Consider the following 20,497-nt stretch of genomic DNA (forward strand, 5'->3'; position numbering starts at 1 on the left):
ACCCTAAGCGTGGAAGGGTATTCTCAGATGTGAGACCCTTGCTCATTGCACCATCAGGATTCAAGCAAACCGGGCCGAAGACGGCTGTAATGCCAGAAACCGGTCCCCGGGAGCTTGTTTCCTTCCCAGTGTAAGAATTGGCTTTTGTAGTTTGGTTTGCCCTGTTCCCATCATGCACTGGGACAGGAACAGACTAATTTGCATACAGCCAGGTTCTGAAACTGGGATGGTGCAGTGAGCTAAAAAACGGTGTTGGATCTAGCCCTGATCTCTTGACTGGGTGAGGGCTTTCTGCTTAATTCAGAGACTCTGTCCCTCACCACCCCTTGTTGCAAATATTTTTGTCCACCCTAAGCGTGGAAGGGTATTCTCAGATGTGAGACCCTTGCTCATTGCACCATCAGGATTCGAGCAAACCGGGCCGAAGACGGCTGTAATGCCAGAAACCGGTCCCCGGGAGCTTGTTTCCTTCCCAGTGTAAGAATTGGCTTTTGTAGTTTGGTTTGACCTGTTCCCATCATGCACTGGGACGGAACAGACTAATTTGCATACAGCCAGGTTCTGAAACTGGGATGGTGCAGGGAGCTAAAAAACGGTGTTGGATCTAGCCCTGATCTCTTGACTGGGTGAGAGCTTTCTGCGTAATTCAGAGACTCTGTCCCTCACCACCCCTTGTTGCAAATATTTTTGTCCACCCTAAGCGTGGAAGGGTATTCTCAGATGTGAGACCCTTGCTCATTGCACCATCAGGATTCAAGCAACCCGGGCCGAAGACGGCTGTAATGCCAGAAACCGGTCCCCGGGAGCTTGTTTCCTTCCCAGTGTAAGAATTGGCTTTTGTAGTTTGGTTTGCCCTGTTCCCATCATGCACTGGGACAGGAACAGACTAATTTGCATACAGCCAGGTTCTGAAACTGGGATGGTGCAGTGAGCAAAAAAACGGTGTTGGATCTAGCCCTGATCTCTTGACTGGGTGAGAGCTTTCTGCTTAATTCAGAGACTCTGTCACTCACCACCCCTTGTTGCAAATATTTTTGTCCACCCTAAGCGTGGAAGGGTATTCTCAGATGTGAGACCCTTGCTCATTGCACCATCAGGATTCAAGCAAACCGGGCCGAAGACGGCTGTAATGCCAGAAACCGGTCCCCGGGAGCTTGTTTCCTTCCCAGTGTAAGAATTGGCTTTTGTAGTTTGGTTTGCCCTGTTCCCATCATGCACTGGGACAGGAACAGACTAATTTGCATACAGCCAGGTTCTGAAACTGGGATGGTGCAGTGAGCTAAAAAACGGTGTTGGATCTAGCCCTGATCTCTTGACTGGGTGAGAGCTTTCTGCTTAATTCAGAGACTCTGTCCCTCACCACCCCTTGTTGCAAATATTTTTGTCCACCCTAAGCGTGGAAGGGTATTCTCAGATGTGAGACCCTTGCTCATTGCACCATCAGGATTCAAGCAAACCGGGCCGAAGACGGCTGTAATGCCAGAAACCGGTCCCCGGGAGCTTGTTTCCTTCCCAGTGTAAGAATTTGCTTTTGTAGTTTGGTTTGCCCTGTTCCCATCATGCACTGGGACAGGAACAGACTAATTTGCATACAGCCAGGTTCTGAAACTGGGATGGTGCAGTGAGCTAAAAAACGGTGTTGGATCTAGCCCTGATCTCTTGACTGGGTGAGAGCTTTCTGCTTAATTCAGAGACTCTGTCCCTCACCACCCCTTGTTGCAAATATTTTTGTCCACCCTAAGCGTGGAAGGGTATTCTCAGATGTGAGACCCTTGCTCATTGCACCATCAGGATTCAAGCAAACCGGGCCGAAGACGGCTGTAATGCCAGAAACCGGTCCCCGGGAGCTTGCTTCCTTCCCAGTGTAAGAATTGGCTTTTGTAGTTTGGTTTGCCCTGTTCCCATCATGCACTGGGACAGGAACAGACTAATTTGCATACAGCCAGGTTCTGAAACTGGGATGGTGCAGTGAGCTAAAAAACGGTGTTGGATCTAGCCCTGATCTCTTGACTGGGTGAGAGCTTTCTGCTTAATTCAGAGACTCTGTCCCTCACCACCCCTTGTTGCAAATATTTTTGTCCACCCTAAGCGTGGAAGGGTATTCTCAGATGTGAGACCCTTGCTCATTGCACCATCAGGATTCAAGCAAACCGGGCCGAAGACGGCTGTAATGCCAGAAACCGGTCCCCGGGAGCTTGTTTCCTTCCCAGTGTAAGAATTGGCTTTTGTAGTTTGGTTTGCCCTGTTCCCATCATGCACTTGGACAGGAACAGACTAATTTGCATACAGCCAGGTTCTGAAACTGGGATGGTGCAGTGAGCTAAAAAACGGTGTTGGATCTAGCCCTGATCTCTTGACTGGGTGAGAGCTTTCTGCTTAATTCAGAGACTCTGTCCCTCACCACCCCTTGTTGCAAATATTTTTGTCCACCCTAAGCGTGGAAGGGTATTCTCAGATGTGAGACCCTTGCTCATTGCACCATCAGGATTCAAGCAAACCGGGCCGAAGACGGCTGTAATGCCAGAAACCGGTCCCCGGGAGCTTGTTTCCTTCCCAGTGTAAGAATTGGCTTTTGTAGTTTGGTTTGCCCTGTTCCCATCATGCACTGGGACAGGAACAGACTAATTTGCATACAGCCAGGTTCTGAAACTGGGATGGTGCAGTGACCTAAAAAACGGTGTTGGATCTAGCCCTGATCTCTTGACTGGGTGAGAGCTTTCTGCTTAATTCAGAGACTCTGTCCCTCACCACCCCTTGTTGCAAATATTTTTGTCCACCCTAAGCGTGGAAGGGTATTCTCAGATGTGAGACCCTTGCTCATTGCACCATCAGGATTCAAGCAAACCGGGCCGAAGACGGCTGTAATGCCAGAAACCGGTCCCCGGGAGCTTGTTTCCTTCCCAGTGTAAGAATTGGCTTTTGTAGTTTGGTTTACCCTGTTCCCATCATGCACTGGGACAGGAACAGACTAATTTGCATACAGCCAGGTTCTGAAACTGGGATGGTGCAGTGAGCTAAAAAACGGTGTTGGATCTAACCCTGATCTCTTGACTGGGTGAGAGCTTTCTGCTTAATTCAGAGACTCTGTCCCTCACCACCCCTTGTTGCAAATATTTTTGTCCACCCTAAGCGTGGAAGGGTATTCTCAGATGTGAGACCCTTGCTCATTGCACCATCAGGATTCAAGCAAACCGGGCCGAAGACGGCTGTAATGCCAGAAACCGGTCCCCGGGAGCTTGTTTCCTTCCCAGTGTAAGAATTTGCTTTTGTAGTTTGGTTTGCCCTGTTCCCATCATGCACTGGGACAGGAACAGACTAATTTGCATACAGCCAGGTTCTGAAACTGGGATGGTGCAGTGAGCTAAAAAACGGTGTTGGATCTAGCCCTGATCTCTTGACTGGGTGAGAGCTTTCTGCTTAATTCAGAGACTCTGTCCCTCACCACCCCTTGTTGCAAATATTTTTGTCCACCCTAAGCGTGGAAGGGTATTCTCAGATGTGAGACCCTTGCTCATTGCACCATCAGGATTCAAGCAAACCGGGCCGAAGACGGCTGTAATGCCAGAAACCGGTCCCCGGGAGCTTGTTTCCTTCCCAGTGTAAGAATTTGCTTTTGTAGTTTGGTTTGCCCTGTTCCCATCATGCACTGGGACAGGAACAGACTAATTTGCATACAGCCAGGTTCTGAAACTGGGATGGTGCAGTGAGCTAAAAAACGGTGTTGGATCTAGCCCTGATCTCTTGACTGGGTGAGAGCTTTCTGCTTAATTCAGAGACTCTGTCCCTCACCACCCCTTGTTGCAAATATTTTTGTCCACCCTAAGCGTGGAAGGGTATTCTCAGATGTGAGACCCTTGCTCATTGCACCATCAGGATTCAAGCAAACCGGGCCGAAGACGGCTGTAATGCCAGAAACCGGTCCCCGGGAGCTTGCTTCCTTCCCAGTGTAAGAATTGGCTTTTGTAGTTTGGTTTGCCCTGTTCCCATCATGCACTGGGACAGGAACAGACTAATTTGCATACAGCCAGGTTCTGAAACTGGGATGGTGCAGTGAGCTAAAAAACGGTGTTGGATCTAGCCCTGATCTCTTGACTGGGTGAGAGCTTTCTGCTTAATTCAGAGACTCTGTCCCTCACCACCCCTTGTTGCAAATATTTTTGTCCACCCTAAGCGTGGAAGGGTATTCTCAGATGTGAGACCCTTGCTCATTGCACCATCAGGATTCAAGCAAACCGGGCCGAAGACGGCTGTAATGCCAGAAACCGGTCCCCGGGAGCTTGTTTCCTTCCCAGTGTAAGAATTGGCTTTTGTAGTTTGGTTTGCCCTGTTCCCATCATGCACTTGGACAGGAACAGACTAATTTGCATACAGCCAGGTTCTGAAACTGGGATGGTGCAGTGAGCTAAAAAACGGTGTTGGATCTAGCCCTGATCTCTTGACTGGGTGAGAGCTTTCTGCTTAATTCAGAGACTCTGTCCCTCACCACCCCTTGTTGCAAATATTTTTGTCCACCCTAAGCGTGGAAGGGTATTCTCAGATGTGAGACCCTTGCTCATTGCACCATCAGGATTCAAGCAAACCGGGCCGAAGACGGCTGTAATGCCAGAAACCGGTCCCCGGGAGCTTGTTTCCTTCCCAGTGTAAGAATTGGCTTTTGTAGTTTGGTTTGCCCTGTTCCCATCATGCACTGGGACAGGAACAGACTAATTTGCATACAGCCAGGTTCTGAAACTGGGATGGTGCAGTGACCTAAAAAACGGTGTTGGATCTAGCCCTGATCTCTTGACTGGGTGAGAGCTTTCTGCTTAATTCAGAGACTCTGTCCCTCACCACCCCTTGTTGCAAATATTTTTGTCCACCCTAAGCGTGGAAGGGTATTCTCAGATGTGAGACCCTTGCTCATTGCACCATCAGGATTCAAGCAAACCGGGCCGAAGACGGCTGTAATGCCAGAAACCGGTCCCCGGGAGCTTGTTTCCTTCCCAGTGTAAGAATTGGCTTTTGTAGTTTGGTTTACCCTGTTCCCATCATGCACTGGGACAGGAACAGACTAATTTGCATACAGCCAGGTTCTGAAACTGGGATGGTGCAGTGAGCTAAAAAACGGTGTTGGATCTAACCCTGATCTCTTGACTGGGTGAGAGCTTTCTGCTTAATTCAGAGACTCTGTCCCTCACCACCCCTTGTTGCAAATATTTTTGTCCACCCTAAGCGTGGAAGGGTATTCTCAGATGTGAGACCCTTGCTCATTGCACCATCAGGATTCAAGCAAACCGGGCCGAAGACGGCTGTAATGCCAGAAACCGGTCCCCGGGAGCTTGTTTCCTTCCCAGTGTAAGAATTTGCTTTTGTAGTTTGGTTTGCCCTGTTCCCATCATGCACTGGGACAGGAACAGACTAATTTGCATACAGCCAGGTTCTGAAACTGGGATGGTGCAGTGAGCTAAAAAACGGTGTTGGATCTAGCCCTGATCTCTTGACTGGGTGAGAGCTTTCTGCTTAATTCAGAGACTCTGTCCCTCACCACCCCTTGTTGCAAATATTTTTGTCCACCCTAAGCGTGGAAGGGTATTCTCAGATGTGAGACCCTTGCTCATTGCACCATCAGGATTCAAGCAAACCGGGCCGAAGACGGCTGTAATGCCAGAAACCGGTCCCCGGGAGCTTGTTTCCTTCCCAGTGTAAGAATTGGCTTTTGTAGTTTGGTTTGCCCTGTTCCCATCATGCACTGGGACAGGAACAGACTAATTTGCATACAGCCAGGTTCTGAAACTGGGATGGTGCAGTGAGCTAAAAAACGGTGTTGGATCTAGCCCTGATCTCTTGACTGGGTGAGAGCTTTCTGCTTAATTCAGAGACTCTGTCCCTCACCACCCCTTGTTGCAAATATTTTTGTCCACCCTAAGCGTGGAAGGGTATTCTCAGATGTGAGACCCTTGCTCATTGCACCATCAGGATTCAAGCAAACCGGGCCGAAGACGGCTGTAATGCCAGAAACCGGTCCCCGGGAGCTTGTTTCCTTCCCAGTGTAAGAATTGGCTTTTGTAGTTTGGTTTGCCCTGTTCCCATCATGCACTTGGACAGGAACAGACTAATTTGCATACAGCCAGGTTCTGAAACTGGGATGGTGCAGTGAGCTAAAAAACGGTGTTGGATCTAGCCCTGATCTCTTGACTGGGTGAGAGCTTTCTGCTTAATTCAGAGACTCTGTCCCTCACCACCCCTTGTTGCAAATATTTTTGTCCACCCTAAGCGTGGAAGGGTATTCTCAGATGTGAGACCCTTGCTCATTGCACCATCAGGATTCAAGCAAACCGGGCCGAAGACGGCTGTAATGCCAGAAACCGGTCCCCGGGAGCTTGTTTCCTTCCCAGTGTAAGAATTGGCTTTTGTAGTTTGGTTTGCCCTGTTCCCATCATGCACTGGGACAGGAACAGACTAATTTGCATACAGCCAGGTTCTGAAACTGGGATGGTGCAGTGACCTAAAAAACGGTGTTGGATCTAGCCCTGATCTCTTGACTGGGTGAGAGCTTTCTGCTTAATTCAGAGACTCTGTCCCTCACCACCCCTTGTTGCAAATATTTTTGTCCACCCTAAGCGTGGAAGGGTATTCTCAGATGTGAGACCCTTGCTCATTGCACCATCAGGATTCAAGCAAACCGGGCCGAAGACGGCTGTAATGCCAGAAACCGGTCCCCGGGAGCTTGTTTCCTTCCCAGTGTAAGAATTGGCTTTTGTAGTTTGGTTTACCCTGTTCCCATCATGCACTGGGACAGGAACAGACTAATTTGCATACAGCCAGGTTCTGAAACTGGGATGGTGCAGTGAGCTAAAAAACGGTGTTGGATCTAACCCTGATCTCTTGACTGGGTGAGAGCTTTCTGCTTAATTCAGAGACTCTGTCCCTCACCACCCCTTGTTGCAAATATTTTTGTCCACCCTAAGCGTGGAAGGGTATTCTCAGATGTGAGACCCTTGCTCATTGCACCATCAGGATTCAAGCAAACCGGACCGAAGACGGCTGTAATGCCAGAAACCGGTCCCCGGGAGCTTGTTTCCTTCCCAGTGTAAGAATTGGCTTTTGTAATTTGGTTTGCCCTGTTCCCATCATGCACTGGGACAGGAACAGACTAATTTGCATACAGCCAGGTTCTGAAACTGGGATGGTGCAGTGAGCTAAAAAACGGTGTTGGATCTAGCCCTGATCTCTTGACTGGGTGAGAGCTTTCTGCTTAATTCAGAGACTCTGTCCCTCACAACCCTTGTTGCAAATATTTTTGTCCACCCTAAGCGTGGAAGGGTATTCTCAGATGTGAGACCCTTGCTCATTGCACCATCAGGATTCAAGCAAACCGGGCCGAAGACGGCTGTAATGCCAGAAACCGGTCCCCGGGAGCTTGTTTCCTTCCCAGTGTAAGAAATGGCTTTTGTAGTTTGGTTTGCCCTGTTCCCATCATGCACTCGGACAGGAACAGACTAATTTGCATACAGCCAGGTTCTGAAACTGGGATGGTGCAGTGAGCTAAAAAACGGTGTTGGATCTAGCCCTGATCTCTTGACTGGGTGAGAGCTTTCTGCTTAATTCAGAGACTCTGTCCCTCACCACCCCTTGTTGCAAATATTTTTGTCCACCCTAAGCGTTGAAGGGTATTCTCAGATGTGAGACCCTTGCTCATTGCACCATCAGGATTCAAGCAAACCGGGCCGAAGACGGCTGTAATGCCAGAAACCGGTCCCCGGGAGCTTGTTTCCTTCCCAGTGTAAGAATTGGCTTTTGTAGTTTGGTTTGCCCTGTTCCCATCATGCACTGGGACAGGAACAGACTAATTTGCATACAGCCAGGTTCTGAAACTGGGATGGTGCAGTGAGCTAAAAAACGGTGTTGGATCTAGCCCTGATCTCTTGACTGGGTGAGAGCTTTCTGCTTAACTCAGAGACTCTGTCCCTCACCACCCCTTGTTGCAAATATTTTTGTCCACCCTAAGCGTGGAAGGATATTCTCAGATGTGAGACCCTTGCTCATTGCACCATCAGGATTCAAGCAAACCGGGCCGAAGACGGCTGTAATGCCAGAAACCGGTCCCCGGGAGCTTGTTTCCTTCCCAGTGTAAGAATTGGCTTTTGTAGTTTGGTTTGCCCTGTTCCCATCATGCACTGGGACAGGAACAGACTAATTTGCATACAGCCAGGTTCTGAAACTGGGATGGTGCAGTGAGCTAAAAAACGGTGTTGGATCTAACCCTGATCTCTTGACTGGGTGAGAGCTTTCTGCTTAATTCAGAGACTCTGTCCCTCACCACCCCTTGTTGCAAATGTTTTTGTCCACCCTAAGCGTGGAAGGGTATTCTCAGATGTGAGACCCTTGCTCATTGCACCATCAGGATTCAAGCAAACCGGGCCGAAGACGGCTGTAATGCCAGAAACCGGTCCCCGGGAGCTTGTTTCCTTCCCAGTGTAAGAATTGGCTTTTGTAGTTTGGGTTGCCCTGTTCCCATCATGCACTGGGACAGGAACAGACTAATTTGCATACAGCCAGGTTCTGAAACTGGGATGGTGCAGTGAGCAAAAAAACGGTGTTGGATCTAGCCCTGATCTCTTGACTGGGTGAGAGCTTTCTGCTTAATTCAGAGACTCTGTCACTCACCACCCCTTGTTGCAAATATTTTTGTCCACCCTAAGCGTGGAAGGGTATTCTCAGATGTGAGACCCTTGCTCATTGCACCATCAGGATTCACGCAAACCGGGCCGAAGACGGCTGTAATGCCAGAAACCGGTCCCCGGGAGCTTGTTTCCTTCCCAGTGTAAGAATTGGCTTTTGTAGTTTGGTTTGCCCTGTTCCCATCATGCACTGGGACAGGAACAGACTAATTTGCATACAGCCAGGTTCTGAAACTGGGATGGTGCAGTGAGCTAAAAAACGGTGTTGGATCTAGCCCTGATCTCTTGACTGGGTGAGAGCTTTCTGCTTAACTCAGAGACTCTGTCCCTCACCACCCCTTGTTGCAAATATTTTTGTCCACCCTAAGCGTGGAAGGGTATTCTCAGATGTGAGACCCTTGCTCATTGCACCATCAGGATTCAAGCAAACCGGGCCGAAGACGGCTGTAATGCCAGAAACCGGTCCCCGGGAGCTTGTTTCCTTCCCAGTGTAAGAATTGGCTTTTGTAGTTTGGTTTGCCCTGTTCCCATCATGCACTGGGACAGGAACAGACTAATTTGCATACAGCCAGGTTCTGAAACTGGGATGGTGCAGTGAGCTAAAAAACGGTGTTGGATCTAGCCCTGATCTCTTGACTGGGTGAGAGCTTTCTGCTTAACTCAGAGACTCTGTCCCTCACCACCCCTTGTTGCAAATATTTTTGTCCACCCTAAGCGTGGAAGGGTATTCTCAGATGTGAGACCCTTGCTCATTGCACCATCAGGATTCAAGCAATCCGGGCCGAAGACGGCTGTAATGCCAGAAACCGGTCCCCGGGAGCTTGTTTCCTTCCCAGTGTAAGAATTGGCTTTTGTAGTTTGGTTTGCACTGTTCCCATCATGCACTGGGACAGGAACAGACTAATTTGCATACAGCCAGGTTCTGAAACTGGGATGGTGCAGTGAGCTAAAAAACGGTGTTGGATCTAGCCCTGATCTCTTGACTGGGTGAGAGCTTTCTGCTTAATTCAGAGACTCTGTCCCTCACCACCCCTTGTTGCAAATATTTTTGTCCACCCTAAGCGTGGAAGGGTATTCTCAGATGTGAGACCCTTGCTCATTGCACCATCAGGATTCAAGCAAACCGGGCCGAAGACGGCTGTAATGCCAGAAACCGGTCCCCGGGAGCTTGTTTCCTTCCCAGTGTAAGAATTGGCTTTTGTAGTTTGGTTTGCCCTGTTCCCATCATGCACTGGGACAGGAACAGACTAATTTGCATACAGCCAGGTTCTGAAACTGGGATGGTGCAGTGAGCTAAAAAACGGTGTTGGATCTAGCCCTGATCTCTTGACTGGGTGAGAGCTTTCTGCTTAATTCAGAGACTCTGTCCCTCACCACCCCTTGTTGCAAATATTTTTGTCCACCCTAAGCGTGGAAGGGTATTCTCAGATGTGAGACCCTTGCTCATTGCACCATCAGGATTCAAGCAAACCGGGCCGAAGACGGCTGTAATTCCAGAAACCGGTCCCCGGGAGCTTGTTTCCTTCCCAGTGTAAGAATTGGCTTTTGTAGTTTGGTTTGCCCTGTTCCCATCATGCACTTGGACAGGAACCGACTAATTTGCATACAGCCAGGTTCTGAAACTGGGATGGTGCAGTGAGCTAAAAAACGGTGTTGGATCTAGCCCTGATCTCTTGACTGGGTGAGAGCTTTCTGCTTAATTCAGAGACTCTGTCCCTCACCACCCCTTGTTGCAAATATTTTTGTCCACCCTAAGCGTGGAAGGGTATTCTCAGATGTGAGACCCTTGCTCATTGCACCATCAGGATTCAAGCAAACCGGGCCGAAGACGGCTGTAATGCCAGAAACCGGTCCCCGGGAGCTTGTTTCCTTCCCAGTGTAAGAATTGGCTTTTGTAGTTTGGTTTGCCCTGTTCCCCATCATGCACTGGGACAGGAACAGACTAATTTGCATACAGCCAGGTTCTGAAACTGGGATGGTGCAGTGACCTAAAAAACGGTGTTGGATCTAGCCCTGATCTCTTGACTGGGTGAGAGCTTTCTGCTTAATTCAGAGACTCTGTCCCTCACCACCCCTTGTTGCAAATATTTTTGTCCACCCTAAGCGTGGAAGGGTATTCTCAGATGTGAGACCCTTGCTCATTGCACCATCAGGATTCAAGCAAACCGGGCCGAAGACGGCTGTAATGCCAGAAACCGGTCCCCGGGAGCTTGTTTCCTTCCCAGTGTAAGAATTGGCTTTTGTAGTTTGGTTTACCCTGTTCCCATCATGCACTGGGACAGGAACAGACTAATTTGCATACAGCCAGGTTCTGAAACTGGGATGGTGCAGTGAGCTAAAAAACGGTGTTGGATCTAACCCTGATCTCTTGACTGGGTGAGAGCTTTCTGCTTAATTCAGAGACTCTGTTCCTCACCACCCCTTGTTGCAAATATTTTTGTCCACCCTAAGCGTGGAAGGGTATTCTCAGATGTGAGACCCTTGCTCATTGCACCATCAGGATTCAAGCAAACCGGGCCGAAGACGGCTGTAATGCCAGAAACCGGTCCCCGGGAGCTTGTTTCCTTCCCAGTGTAAGAATTGGCTTTTGTAGTTTGGTTTGCCCTGTTCCCATCATGCACTGGGACAGGAACAGACTAATTTGCATACAGCCAGGTTCTGAAACTGGGATGGTGCAGTGAGCTAAAAAACGGTGTTGGATCTAGCCCTGATCTCTTGACTGGGTGAGAGCTTTCTGCTTAATTCAGAGACTCTGTCCCTCACAACCCTTGTTGCAAATATTTTTGTCCACCCTAAGCGTGGAAGGGTATTCTCAGATGTGAGACCCTTGCTCATTGCACCATCAGGATTCAAGCAAACCGGGCCGAAGACGGCTGTAATGCCAGAAACCGGTCCCCGGGAGCTTGTTTCCTTCCCAGTGTAAGAATTGGCTTTTGTAGTTTGGTTTGCCCTGTTCCCATCATGCACTCGGACAGGAACAGACTAATTTGCATACAGCCAGGTTCTGAAACTGGGATGGTGCAGTGAGCTAAAAAACGGTGTTGGATCTAGCCCTGATCTCTTGACTGGGTGAGAGCTTTCTGCTTAATTCAGAGACTCTGTCCCTCACCACCCCTTGTTGCAAATATTTTTGTCCACCCTAAGCGTGGAAGGGTATTCTCAGATGTGAGACCCTTGCTCATTGCACCATCAGGATTCAAGCAAACCGGGCCGAAGACGGCTGTAATGCCAGAAACCGGTCCCCGGGAGCTTGTTTCCTTCCCAGTGTAAGAATTGGCTTTTGTAGTTTGGTTTGCCCTGTTCCCATCATGCACTGGGACAGGAACAGACTAATTTGCATACAGCCAGGTTCTGAAACTGGGATGGTGCAGTGAGCTAAAAAACGGTGTTGGATCTAGCCCTGATCTCTTGACTGGGTGAGAGCTTTCTGCTTAACTCAGAGACTCTGTCCCTCACCACCCCTTGTTGCAAATATTTTTGTCCACCCTAAGCGTGGAAGGATATTCTCAGATGTGAGACCCTTGCTCATTGCACCATCAGGATTCAAGCAAACCGGGCCGAAGACGGCTGTAATGCCAGAAACCGGTCCCCGGGAGCTTGTTTCCTTCCCAGTGTAAGAATTGGCTTTTGTAGTTTGGTTTGCCCAGTTCCCATCATGCACTGGGACAGGAACAGACTAATTTGCATACAGCCAGGTTCTGAAACTGGGATGGTGCAGTGAGCTAAAAAACGGTGTTGGATCTAACCCTGATCTCTTGACTGGGTGAGAGCTTTCTGCTTAATTCAGAGACTCTGTCCCTCACCACCCCTTGTTGCAAATGTTTTTGTCCACCCTAAGCGTGGAAGGGTATTCTCAGATGTGAGACCCTTGCTCATTGCACCATCAGGATTCAAGCAAACCGGGCCGAAGACGGCTGTAATGCCAGAAACCGGTCCCCGGGAGCTTGTTTCCTTCCCAGTGTAAGAATTGGCTTTTGTAGTTTGGTTTGCCCTGTTCCCATCATGCACTGGGACAGGAACAGACTAATTTGCATACAGCCAGGTTCTGAAACTGGGATGGTGCAGTGAGCTAAAAAACGGTGTTGGATCTAGCCCTGATCTCTTGACTGGGTGAGAGCTTTCTGCTTAACTCAGAGACTCTGTCCCTCACCACCCCTTGTTGCAAATATTTTTGTCCACCCTAAGCGTGGAAGGGTATTCTCAGATGTGAGACCCTTGCTCATTGCACCATCAGGATTCAAGCAAACCGGGCCGAAGACGGCTGTAATGCCAGAAACCAGTCCCCGGGAGCTTGTTTCCTTCCCAGTGTAAGAATTGGCTTTTGTAGTTTGGTTTGCCCTGTTCCCATCATGCACTGGGACAGGAACAGACTAATTTGCGTACAGCCAGGTTCTGAAACTGGGATGGTGCAGTGAGCTAAAAAACGGTGTTGGATCTAGCCCTGATCTCTTGACTGGGTGAGAGCTTTCTGCTTAATTCAGAGACTCTGTCCCTCACCACCCCTTGTTGCAAATATTTTTGTCCACCCTAAGCGTGGAAGGGTATTCTCAGATGTGAGACCCTTGCTCATAGCACCATCAGGATTCAAGCAAACCGGGCCGAAGACGGCTGTAATGCCAGAAACCGGTCCCCAGGAGCTTGTTTCCTTCCCAGTGTAAGAATTGGCTTTCGTAGTTTGGTTTGCCCTGTTCCCATCATGCACTGGGACAGGAACAGACTAATTTGCATACAGCCAGGTTCTGAAACTGGGATGGTGCAGTGAGCTAAAAAACAGTGTTGGATCTAGCCCTGATCTCTTGACTGGGTGAGAGCTTTCTGCTTAATTCAGAGACTCTGTCCCTCACCACCCCTTGTTGCAAATATTTTTGTCCACCCTAAGCGTGGAAGGGTATTCTCAGATGTGAGACCCTTGCTCATTGCACCATCAGGATTCAAGCAAACCGGGCCGAAGACGGCTGTAATGCCAGAAACCGGTCCCCGGGAGCTTGTTTCCTTCCCAGTGTAAGAATTGGATTTTGTAGTTTGGTTTGCCCTGTTCCCATCATGCACTGGGACAGGAACAGACTAATTTGCATACAGCCAGGTTCTGAAACTGGGATGGTGCAGTGACCTAAAAAACGGTGTTGGATCTAGCCCTGATCTCTTGACTGGGTGAGAGCTTTCTGCTTAATTCAGAGACTCTGTCCCTCACCACCCCTTGTTGCAAATATTTTTGTCCACCCTAAGCGTGGAAGGGTATTCTCAGATGTGAGACCCTTGCTCATTGCACCATCAGGATTCAAGCAAACCGGGCCGAAGACGGCTGTAATGCCGGAAACCGGTCCCCGGGAGCTTGTTTCCTTCCCAGTGTAAGAATTGGCTTTTGTAGTTTGGTTTGCCCTGTTCCCATCATGCACTGGGACAGGAACAGACTAATTTGCATACAGCCAGGTTCTGAAACTGGGATGGTGCAGTGAGCTAAAAAACGGTGTTGGATCTAACCCTGATCTCTTGACTGGGTGAGAGCTTTCTGATTAATTCAGAGACTCTGTCCCTCACCACCCCTTGTTGCAAATATTTTTGTCCACCCTAAGCGTGGAAGGGTATTCTCAGATGTGAGACCCTTGCTCATTGCACCACCAGGATTCAAGCAAACCGGGCCGAAGACGGCTGTAATGCCAGAAACCGGTCCCCGGGAGCTTGTTTCCTTCCCAGTGTAAGAATTGGCTTTTGTAGTTTGGTTTGCCCTGTTCCCATCATGCACTGGGACAGGAACAGACTAATTTGCATACAGCCAGGTTCTGAAACTGGGATGGTGCAGTGAGCTAAAAAACGGTGTTGGATCTAGCCCTGATCTCTTGACTGGGTGAGAGCTTTCTGCTTAATTCAGAGACTCTGTCCCTCACCACCCCTTGTTGCAAATATTTTTGTCCACCCTAAGCGTGGAAGGGTATTCTCAGATGTGAGACCCTTGCTCATTGCACCATCAGGATTCAAGCAAACCGGGCCGAAGACGGCTGTAATGCCAGAAACCGGTCCCCGGGAGCTTGTTTCCTTCCCAGTGTAAGAATTGGCTTTTGTAGTTTGGTTTGCCCTGTTCCCATCATGCACTGGGACAGGAACAGACTAATTTGCATACAGCCAGGTTCTGAAACTGGGATGGTGCAGTGACCTAAAAAACGGTGTTGGATCTAGCCCTGATCTCTTGACTGGGTGAGAGCTTTCTGCTTAATTCAGAGACTCTGTCCCTCACCACCCCTTGTTGCAAATATTTTTGTCCACCCTAAGCGTGGAAGGGTATTCTCAGATGTGAGACCCTTGCTCATTGCACCATCAGGATTCAAGCAAACCGGGCCGAAGACGGCTGTAATGCCAGAAACCGGTCCCCGGGAGCTTGTTTCCTTCCCAGTGTAAGAATTGGCTTTTGTAGTTTGGTTTACCCTGTTCCCATCATGCACTGGGACAGGAACAGACTAATTTGCATACAGCCAGGTTCTGAAACTGGGATGGTGCAGTGAGCTAAAAAACGGTGTTGGATCTAACCCTGATCTCTTGACTGGGTGAGAGCTTTCTGCTTAATTCAGAGACTCTGTCCCTCACCACCCCTTGTTGCAAATATTTTTGTCCACCCTAAGCGTGGAAGGGTATTCTCAGATGTGAGACCCTTGCTCATTGCACCATCAGGATTCAAGCAAACCGGACCGAAGACGGCTGTAATGCCAGAAACCGGTCCCCGGGAGCTTGTTTCCTTCCCAGTGTAAGAATTGGCTTTTGTAATTTGGTTTGCCCTGTTCCCATCATGCACTGGGACAGGAACAGACTAATTTGCATACAGCCAGGTTCTGAAACTGGGATGGTGCAGTGAGCTAAAAAACGGTGTTGGATCTAGCCCTGATCTCTTGACTGGGTGAGAGCTTTCTGCTTAATTCAGAGACTCTGTCCCTCACAACCCTTGTTGCAAATATTTTTGTCCACCCTAAGCGTGGAAGGGTATTCTCAGATGTGAGACCCTTGCTCATTGCACCATCAGGATTCAAGCAAACCGGGCCGAAGACGGCTGTAATGCCAGAAACCGGTCCCCGGGAGCTTGTTTCCTTCCCAGTGTAAGAAATGGCTTTTGTAGTTTGGTTTGCCCTGTTCCCATCATGCACTCGGACAGGAACAGACTAATTTGCATACAGCCAGGTTCTGAAACTGGGATGGTGCAGTGAGCTAAAAAACGGTGTTGGATCTAGCCCTGATCTCTTGACTGGGTGAGAGCTTTCTGCTTAATTCAGAGACTCTGTCCCTCACCACCCCTTGTTGCAAATATTTTTGTCCACCCTAAGCGTTGAAGGGTATTCTCAGATGTGAGACCCTTGCTCATTGCACCATCAGGATTCAAGCAAACCGGGCCGAAGACGGCTGTAATGCCAGAAACCGGTCCCCGGGAGCTTGTTTCCTTCCCAGTGTAAGAATTGGCTTTTGTAGTTTGGTTTGCCCTGTTCCCATCATGCACTGGGACAGGAACAGACTAATTTGCATACAGCCAGGTTCTGAAACTGGGATGGTGCAGTGAGCTAAAAAACGGTGTTGGATCTAGCCCTGATCTCTTGACTGGGTGAGAGCTTTCTGCTTAACTCAGAGACTCTGTCCCTCACCACCCCTTGTTGCAAATATTTTTGTCCACCCTAAGCGTGGAAGGATATTCTCAGATGTGAGACCCTTGCTCATTGCACCATCAGGATTCAAGCAAACCGGGCCGAAGACGGCTGTAATGCCAGAAACCGGTCCCCGGGAGCTTGTTTCCTTCCCAGTGTAAGAATTGGCTTTTGTAGTTTGGTTTGCCCTGTTCCCATCATGCACTGGGACAGGAACAGACTAATTTGCATACAGCCAGGTTCTGAAACTGGGATGGTGCAGTGAGCTAAAAAACGGTGTTGGATCTAACCCTGATCTCTTGACTGGGTGAGAGCTTTCTGCTTAATTCAGAGACTCTGTCCCTCACCACCCCTTGTTGCAAATGTTTTTGTCCACCCTAAGCGTGGAAGGGTATTCTCAGATGTGAGACCCTTGCTCATTGCACCATCAGGATTCAAGCAAACCGGGCCGAAGACGGCTGTAATGCCAGAAACCGGTCCCCGGGAGCTTGTTTCCTTCCCAGTGTAAGAATTGGCTTTTGTAGTTTGGGTTGCCCTGTTCCCATCATGCACTGGGACAGGAACAGACTAATTTGCATACAGCCAGGTTCTGAAACTGGGATGGTGCAGTGAGCAAAAAAACGGTGTTGGATCTAGCCCTGATCTCTTGACTGGGTGAGAGCTTTCTGCTTAATTCAGAGACTCTGTCACTCACCACCCCTTGTTGCAAATATTTTTGTCCACCCTAAGCGTGGAAGGGTATTCTCAGATGTGAGACCCTTGCTCATTGCACCATCAGGATTCACGCAAACCGGGCCGAAGACGGCTGTAATGCCAGAAACCGGTCCCCGGGAGCTTGTTTCCTTCCCAGTGTAAGAATTGGCTTTTGTAGTTTGGTTTGCCCTGTTCCCATCATGCACTGGGACAGGAACAGACTAATTTGCATACAGCCAGGTTCTGAAACTGGGATGGTGCAGTGAGCTAAAAAACGGTGTTGGATCTAGCCCTGATCTCTTGACTGGGTGAGAGCTTTCTGCTTAACTCAGAGACTCTGTCCCTCACCACCCCTTGTTGCAAATATTTTTGTCCACCCTAAGCGTGGAAGGGTATTCTCAGATGTGAGACCCTTGCTCATTGCACCATCAGGATTCAAGCAAACCGGGCCGAAGACGGCTGTAATGCCAGAAACCGGTCCCCGGGAGCTTGTTTCCTTCCCAGTGTAAGAATTGGCTTTTGTAGTTTGGTTTGCCCTGTTCCCATCATGCACTGGGACAGGAACAGACTAATTTGCATACAGCCAGGTTCTGAAACTGGGATGGTGCAGTGAGCTAAAAAACGGTGTTGGATCTAGCCCTGATCTCTTGACTGGGTGAGAGCTTTCTGCTTAACTCAGAGACTCTGTCCCTCACCACCCCTTGTTGCAAATATTTTTGTCCACCCTAAGCGTGGAAGGGTATTCTCAGATGTGAGACCCTTGCTCATTGCACCATCAGGATTCAAGCAATCCGGGCCGAAGACGGCTGTAATGCCAGAAACCGGTCCCCGGGAGCTTGTTTCCTTCCCAGTGTAAGAATTGGCTTTTGTAGTTTGGTTTGCACTGTTCCCATCATGCACTGGGACAGGAACAGACTAATTTGCATACAGCCAGGTTCTGAAACTGGGATGGTGCAGTGAGCTAAAAAACGGTGTTGGATCTAGCCCTGATCTCTTGACTGGGTGAGAGCTTTCTGCTTAATTCAGAGACTCTGTCCCTCACCACCCCTTGTTGCAAATATTTTTGTCCACCCTAAGCGTGGAAGGGTATTCTCAGATGTGAGACCCTTGCTCATTGCACCATCAGGATTCAAGCAAACCGGGCCGAAGACGGCTGTAATGCCAGAAACCGGTCCCCGGGAGCTTGTTTCCTTCCCAGTGTAAGAATTGGCTTTTGTAGTTTGGTTTGCCCTGTTCCCATCATGCACTGGGACAGGAACAGACTAATTTGCATACAGCCAGGTTCTGAAACTGGGATGGTGCAGTGAGCTAAAAAACGGTGTTGGATCTAGCCCTGATCTCTTGACTGGGTGAGAGCTTTCTGCTTAATTCAGAGACTCTGTCCCTCACCACCCCTTGTTGCAAATATTTTTGTCCACCCTAAGCGTGGAAGGGTATTCTCAGATGTGAGACCCTTGCTCATTGCACCATCAGGATTCAAGCAAACCGGGCCGAAGACGGCTGTAATTCCAGAAACCGGTCCCCGGGAGCTTGTTTCCTTCCCAGTGTAAGAATTGGCTTTTGTAGTTTGGTTTGCCCTGTTCCCATCATGCACTTGGACAGGAACCGACTAATTTGCATACAGCCAGGTTCTGAAACTGGGATGGTGCAGTGAGCTAAAAAACGGTGTTGGATCTAGCCCTGATCTCTTGACTGGGTGAGAGCTTTCTGCTTAATTCAGAGACTCTGTCCCTCACCACCCCTTGTTGCAAATATTTTTGTCCACCCTAAGCGTGGAAGGGTATTCTCAGATGTGAGACCCTTGCTCATTGCACCATCAGGATTCAAGCAAACCGGGCCGAAGACGGCTGTAATGCCAGAAACCGGTCCCCGGGAGCTTGTTTCCTTCCCAGTGTAAGAATTGGCTTTTGTAGTTTGGTTTGCCCTGTTCCCCATCATGCACTGGGACAGGAACAGACTAATTTGCATACAGCCAGGTTCTGAAACTGGGATGGTGCAGTGACCTAAAAAACGGTGTTGGATCTAGCCCTGATCTCTTGACTGGGTGAGAGCTTTCTGCTTAATTCAGAGACTCTGTCCCTCACCACCCCTTGTTGCAAATATTTTTGTCCACCCTAAGCGTGGAAGGGTATTCTCAGATGTGAGACCCTTGCTCATTGCACCATCAGGATTCAAGCAAACCGGGCCGAAGACGGCTGTAATGCCAGAAACCGGTCCCCGGGAGCTTGTTTCCTTCCCAGTGTAAGAATTGGCTTTTGTAGTTTGGTTTACCCTGTTCCCATCATGCACTGGGACAGGAACAGACTAATTTGCATACAGCCAGGTTCTGAAACTGGGATGGTGCAGTGAGCTAAAAAACGGTGTTGGATCTAACCCTGATCTCTTGACTGGGTGAGAGCTTTCTGCTTAATTCAGAGACTCTGTTCCTCACCACCCCTTGTTGCAAATATTTTTGTCCACCCTAAGCGTGGAAGGGTATTCTCAGATGTGAGACCCTTGCTCATTGCACCATCAGGATTCAAGCAAACCGGGCCGAAGACGGCTGTAATGCCAGAAACCGGTCCCCGGGAGCTTGTTTCCTTCCCAGTGTAAGAATTGGCTTTTGTAGTTTGGTTTGCCCTGTTCCCATCATGCACTGGGACAGGAACAGACTAATTTGCATACAGCCAGGTTCTGAAACTGGGATGGTGCAGTGAGCTAAAAAACGGTGTTGGATCTAGCCCTGATCTCTTGACTGGGTGAGAGCTTTCTGCTTAATTCAGAGACTCTGTCCCTCACAACCCTTGTTGCAAATATTTTTGTCCACCCTAAGCGTGGAAGGGTATTCTCAGATGTGAGACCCTTGCTCATTGCACCATCAGGATTCAAGCAAACCGGGCCGAAGACGGCTGTAATGCCAGAAACCGGTCCCCGGGAGCTTGTTTCCTTCCCAGTGTAAGAATTGGCTTTTGTAGTTTGGTTTGCCCTGTTCCCATCATGCACTCGGACAGGAACAGACTAATTTGCATACAGCCAGGTTCTGAAACTGGGATGGTGCAGTGAGCTAAAAAACGGTGTTGGATCTAGCCCTGATCTCTTGACTGGGTGAGAGCTTTCTGCTTAATTCAGAGACTCTGTCCCTCACCACCCCTTGTTGCAAATATTTTTGTCCACCCTAAGCGTGGAAGGGTATTCTCAGATGTGAGACCCTTGCTCATTGCACCATCAGGATTCAAGCAAACCGGGCCGAAGACGGCTGTAATGCCAGAAACCGGTCCCCGGGAGCTTGTTTCCTTCCCAGTGTAAGAATTGGCTTTTGTAGTTTGGTTTGCCCTGTTCCCATCATGCACTGGGACAGGAACAGACTAATTTGCATACAGCCAGGTTCTGAAACTGGGATGGTGCAGTGAGCTAAAAAACGGTGTTGGATCTAGCCCTGATCTCTTGACTGGGTGAGAGCTTTCTGCTTAACTCAGAGACTCTGTCCCTCACCACCCCTTGTTGCAAATATTTTTGTCCACCCTAAGCGTGGAAGGATATTCTCAG

Source organism: Lissotriton vulgaris, chromosome 2_2 (assembly GCF_964263255.1).
Source record: "Lissotriton vulgaris chromosome 2_2, aLisVul1.2, whole genome shotgun sequence".
NCBI lineage: Eukaryota > Metazoa > Chordata > Amphibia > Caudata > Salamandridae > Lissotriton > Lissotriton vulgaris.